We start from the raw sequence: 6,719 nt of genomic DNA on the forward strand, positions 1-6,719 counted from the left end.
TATTTTAAAAAATCCTTGTTCAGTCTAATCTAATCTTTAATATGGTCGTAGACCAGCATAAGGAGGATGTGGTACAAGTCAATTAAAAACCATAGAAGATACTGGGCTTCTGAAGAAGAAAGACCAAAGACAGATCCAAAAAACAGGGCTGACAATCAAGGTGGAATGGAGAGCCAACAAGTTGTCTGGCTCTTTGATGACTCCTCTCCAGACAAGGACACTACAAGACAGTGAGCATCAGTGGGTTTACGGCTCTGAGAGATGAGAGAATAGCCAACTTGCTGGAAGACCACTGGGTTTGTATACTTCCTTTTCTAATCACTTTTAGAAAGTGTTCATTAACTGCTTTTCAGCTACTAGGAACCTTTGGGTTGACAAGTTTGATGGGTGAGTTTCCTTCAAATCTTAGCAAAATAACATTTTAAGTTTAAAAACATTAAAAAATGAGAATAAACAGCAAAGGCAAGATTAAAACATTGCTTTTAGAAAGCTGTAAAAAGTCTGAGGTCAAATAAGAATTAACTGGTGAAATAAGATTTAACTCCAAAGAATCTTTCCCGTGGGAAAATGCTTTTGTTTTGATTTTAAAAAAAAAATATGAAATTTCAAAAATTGGATGCTGGTTGGAACTAGAAGGAACTGAAGATTACAATTACAATTAAATTCAACTTACAATTAGATTTATAAGCAAAATGTTTTAACAGAACGGAGTGGAGAGGGATGGGATGGGATGGGATGGGATGGAATGGAATAGAATAGAATAGAATAGAATAGAATAGAATAGAATAGAATAGAATAGAATAGAATAGAATAGAATAGAATTTCAGTAGAGAGAAATTCCCTGAGGATGGGCTTCAGCACGACTCTGAAAGCAAGGAAGACTAAACCTCTCACCCAATGGCCGGCCCATATTGGATCCTAGAATAGAATTCTTTATTGGCCAAGTGTGATTGGACACACAAGGAATTTGTCTCCAGTGCATAAACACTCAATGTACATAGTAACAATGAAGTAACATATTCATAAGTTACTAATAGGAGAAGGTAGTAGAAAAGATGAAAAGAATAATAGTAATACAGCTATATTACATTATTTTATTTTCTTATTTTACAGTATTTCATTCTCCTTATGTACACTGAGATGCGTACACCAAAGACAAATTCCTTGTGTGTCCAATCACACTTGGCCAATAAAGAATTCTATTCTATTCTATTAAACATCCTTAGAAATAAGACAGTAATGTGGTAATCAGATGTTCAGCAGAATAATGGCACCAGGGGAAAAACCTGTCCTTGTGTCTAGAAGTTGAAACAGTTTAGGAGTTGAAACATTGGACATATAAAAAGTTAATTTTGAACAATGGTCCCAGAAGTTAATTTTAATAGCATTTACCTCTATAGATAGTGTCTAAAAAATGTTATGGAACAAGTTCTACCTGACAAGATCAAGACTGATATACAAGGGATATAGAAACAAGAGCCTCGGTGGTGCAGCGGACAAAGTGCTGTTAAGTGCTAGCACTTAGCTGCCAGCTGCCCGCAATTAGTGCGAGTTCAAATCTCACCAGGCTCAAGGTTGACTCAGCCTTCCATCCTTTCGAGGTAGGTAAATTGAGGACCCGGATTGTGGGGACAATAAGCCAGCTTTGTATAGAACAACACCGCTTGGGGGGGGGGCGAAAGCCCTAATAAGCAGGTATAGACATAAAAGTATGCAGGCTGTTGCTATAATGCATTGTAAGCCGCCCTGAGTCTATGGAGAAGGGCAGCATATAAATTGGACTAATAAATAATAAATAAATTAACAAACCAAGAAACAACAAACCTGGATAATTTTCTTATATTGGATTTGGGGAGGGGGGGACTTTTTAAAGTTTTGAAGAAATTTGTGAGATGGGACAGAAAAAAAATAAAATCATTATGGCATTATTTGAAAAACTAAAAGTTAAGATTGTTTGAAGTAAACAAAGGACTATAAAGTTGTTGTTTTTTTTATCACAGCTAAAATGGGTATATTGTTATCTCTGGTAACCTTTAAAGGACTTTTGCTGACATCAGGATGAACATGGTAGTGGTTTATATAGTGATTTGTTTATAGACAAGAGATAGGGTATGAGAAGAGATCAAATGTTATATTTTAAGAAGAAAATTATAAGTTACTAAAATTGTTTATGTAGGTAGTCCTCAACTTGCAACAACAATTGAGCCCAAAATTTCCATTTTCCGCTAAGTGAGGCAGTTAAATGCCTCCTTGCCTTTCTGTGCATTGTTAAACCTTTATTCTCATTCTTGTATAATACTTTTTACTTGTAAATCTGTGTGCATCCTCCTCTCTCGGTGTTTTTTAAGTTTAATTTTTTAAAAAGTATATTTCGGGCCTGAAAAGGGGAAATATAAATCGAGAGAATAAAGTAGCTCTGACTTTGTGCTGTTTTGAAAGTAATACATCTGAAAACATTTTATGAACGTAAGGAAAAACAGCATCATCCACAAAATGATTGACATTTTAATTTCTGTTTTCTAAGATGAACTAAAGAGCTAAAGAAGCCATAAGGAAAATTGTGTGAGTCCACTGCAGCAAAAACAAACATATTGTGGGGTAGCCTTAAAAAAAAGATCACAGCAAACACTTGAATGAACTTTATCTGTGACTCTTGCGCTTTGTATCTCTTCCATCTCAATACTGACACATTCTTTTGATTTATAGCCCTCTATTTGAGCGCTCAATGGGGCATACGTAGCATTCTCCTGGTTTTTTCTTGCAACAACAGCCCTGTGAGATAGATTGGGCTGAGTGTGACTAACCCAAAGTCAACCAGTGAGCTTCTGTGGCTAAAACTTAACTTGAACCCGGGTTTCACTACTCCAGAGTTGAATTTTTCTTTTTTTTTCTTTTTTCTTTTTTTAATTTTTATTGAAAATTATTAAAAATTACAGGAAAAAAATATAGCAATATGGATAGAATTGCAGAGAATGATATAATACATATAGAGTTTTAAAGCATCAATTTTCGCCTAGAAATAGTACAAACCTCCATTGAACCAAATCATCAAAAAAAGAAAAGATTATCCAGAAGAAAGAATTCTCAGCTGCCATGCAATATTCCTATAAATATTTACCGACAGTCACACTAAGATTATTATTTTACATTCTTCTTAAGATTTCTTTTTTGCAGCCAAGCATACCACCGGTCCCAACTCATATATAGCCCCAATTCTCGTCTATCTCGCAAAAATCCGGTAAACTTGTCTGCCTCTGCACAGTCCATGATCTTTGCGGTTAACATAGCCTCCGATGGGATATTTTTGGATTTCCATTCTTGTGCAAACGAGATCCTGGCTGCAATGATGATGTGGAGAGCGAGATACCAATTAGATTTGTTTAAGTTCTCTGGTTTCATGCCTAATAAAAACGTTTCTGGGTTCAATTTTATCCTACATCCTATGATTTCTAAAATCCATTTTTGAATTCTGGTCCAATATTCTCTCAGAGTTGAATTTTTCTATTCATAAGATAGGAGTTTGTTGTTTATTCAAAATGCAGCATGAAAAAAAAATGGTGTATTGCTGCTTAAAAACAAAATAGGGGACATATCCGAAACACATGGGGTGGTCAATCTGCGTTTTGAAGCTGAACTTCAAAGATTATGATCTGTGAAGAGAATGGGATTTATTCCTAAAGAAAGAGCCTTAATTTGGGTCTTTGTGAATATTAAGAAAAAAATAATATTAGAAAAAGAGGAAGTGGCTTTTCCTGTGAATTCATGGAAAGAAGCGGAACAGTAAATGAAAACATTTCTTCTAACAGGACTATAAAGTAAGCTGATTTGTCTTTCATTTAAAGGAATTCACATTTACAATGTCATTCTAATTTATACTCTGTAGGCAGTGGTTTTTTCTTCTTCTTCTTCCCTGAAAGCTGTTTGACGAGCCCTGATGGTGTTTCCCCCACCTCCGGAGTGGTGACAACTGCTGATGTAAATAGCATACCCATTTGAAAGATCAAAGGAAACTTGTACTCTTGCTACAATTCTCTTATTTGAGGTTAATACTTGGGAAATCTATTGCTCATAAAGAGTGCACATGGCCATGTTAACATCATATCTGCCTTATTACATATTTAATTGCATACATAGGCACTTACTTTTCACCAAAAGAAAGAGTAAGCGTGTCTGGATACCAACCATGATTGTCAGCAATAGGTTTGTCATACAACCACATATATTTATACAACTTACAGTATTGGTGTCTTGTGAGAAATTGTAGTAAAATGTTTGATCTGGGCAAAGTTGTTGACTTCAACCAGATAATGTGTACAGGAAAAAAATCTGCTTAATTTTCATTACACAATGCAATAATACTATGCAGCTGCAGGAAGAAAGTAAACTTCAGAAGCCATATCAAAATTTAAAATAGAAGGGAAAGTTATTCATGAGCTATTTGAAAATAAGATTGGAAAAACTGGATTAAAAACATCATTTTATTTATCAAACATAAATCTAAATTTAAAAAGTATGTACAGCATAATTATAGTGCTTATATTTGATAACAATCATTTCCAGCTTTATTTTATTTTATTTTGCATTTTCATAGTCTACCAAAAGACTGCTTCTATTACTTGGTGTACTCAATGCCATACAAATTAAGTTTTATCATTGTAGTTGTAGGAATGTTTAATGTATTGCGAATTTTCTAAAGAGAAAGGTACAACACAACTAGTCCTCTACTTACAGCCATTCGTTTAGCAACTATTTGAAGTTATCACAGTGCTGAAAAAGTGAGCTATGACTGATCCTTACACGTATGACCATCACAGCATCCCCATAGTCACACGATCAAAATCTGGATGCTTGGCAACTGGCCTGTATTTATAATGGTTGAGGCCTCTCCGGGGATTCTCTCCGGGGTTACATGATCAAGATTTGGGTTCTCCTGAAACTGGCATGTATTTAAAATGGTTGCATTTAAAATGGTTGTCTGGGCTCATGTGATTCTCATCTATGACTTTCCAAAAGAGCTTGGCACCTTGAATTACTTATAACAGTGATGGCTAACCTTTTTGTCCTTGAGTGCCGAAAGCGCGCATGCGTGCCCACACCCATAATACAATGCGTGCACAACACCCCTCCCTGCACATGCATGCACCAATCCGACCCCCGCATGCGTGTGCGCTCTCCCATGCCCGTTTTGCACTACTCAGAGTCTAATGGGTATTTGGTGAACCCACATATTTCATTTCAACTCCAGCCTTGCACATTTCAATAACGCCTACGTCACAGAATCACCCGAGAGTCATGATTAAGATGTTGTTTTCTTCCAACTTTCTGGTTAGAATGGGAAAAACGACGTACGTTTTTAATTGTTCAACTTCACTTTTCTAGACTTAAATCACTAACAATGAAAAGCACTCTTAACCATTTCTCATCCAATTAATTCAGCAATACAGTTGAGATGTATAATGCAGATCAGCCTTGTACAACTTGTCAGTCAAAGCAGGCCATATTCAGCATGTTTAATTGAATGGCATTGCTAACATGAACTCACTCGTTACAGTTAGACTTTCTCAAAGATTGGGAATGAGGCTGTAGGGCATTTATATAGTACATAAATGACTGCATTGTCCCTAGTATACTAACACAGCATTGTTTATCTTCCTGAGAGCTGTCCCAAAGGTGCTTTTTCAAGAGGCAACTGGACTTTTCTGGTTTTTCTTTGAAGATGTTTTGCTTCTCATCCAAGAGAATGGAGAGCTGAAGAAACTTCTTGGATGAGAAGCAAAACATCTTCAAAGAAAAACTAGAAAAGTCCAGTTGCCTCTTGAAAAAGCACCTTTGGGACAACCATGACCTGGATGACTGAGAATCTCCATAGACATTTCTGAGAGCTGCTTCTGCATAAGATGACTGAAGGGAGAGAGAACCCTGGTAAAAGATGGCATACAGCATTATTACTGTATGCTTAGAGAAAAATCCATGATCACATGCCTAAAGCAATCTGTACTTAAATCAAGGAATTCTCACAGATATTCACATCCACTATTAGAGATTGCATGTTATCATACAGCTTAAAATAAATTCCTCATGAGATCAAAACTTGATGCATTTTTCTTCCAAAATCCATTTTCTCCAACAACTTTTTTCTTGAAAGATTCTAGGTATGAGTTTATTCTCACTCAAGCAGAAAGTTTTATTGTGGGGGTGGGGGAGGCGAACCAGCATAAATTGGTTAGCAGGAGAAAAAATAGCTAGCACTGGGGGTGGGGATCACACTTTCAAGGCTCTTGCATTTAAAAAAATCAAGAAATATGTATATGTAGTTTTCACTTTGAATTTGGAAATAGCTAATAAGATAAGGAAAGCAACCATATGAACGGTTATTATGAAAAGAGTTGGTAACTGTTACCAACTCTATTTATAAGGCTGCTTTTCTTGCCCAGTAGTGCTAAAAATGCATTTTTAAAATTTTATTAAAAATAGAAGAGCAATTCCAAGTATTTTGATAATCCTAAAAAAATTTTTAAACATTTTTGAAAGACTACAGATAGTCCTTGACTTATGACCACAATTGAGCCCAAAATTGATGTTGCTAAGTGAGACATTTGTTAAGTAAATTTTGCACCATTTTATGATGTTTCTTGCCACCATTAAGTGAATCACTGCAGTTATTGAGTTAGTAACACAGTTGTTAGGTGAATCTGGCTTCCCCATTGACTTTGCTTGTC

The sequence above is a fragment of the Pantherophis guttatus genome, chromosome 3, assembly GCF_059756535.1.
Source record: "Pantherophis guttatus breed Tessera chromosome 3, ASM5975653v1, whole genome shotgun sequence".
NCBI classification, from domain to species: domain Eukaryota; kingdom Metazoa; phylum Chordata; class Lepidosauria; order Squamata; family Colubridae; genus Pantherophis; species Pantherophis guttatus.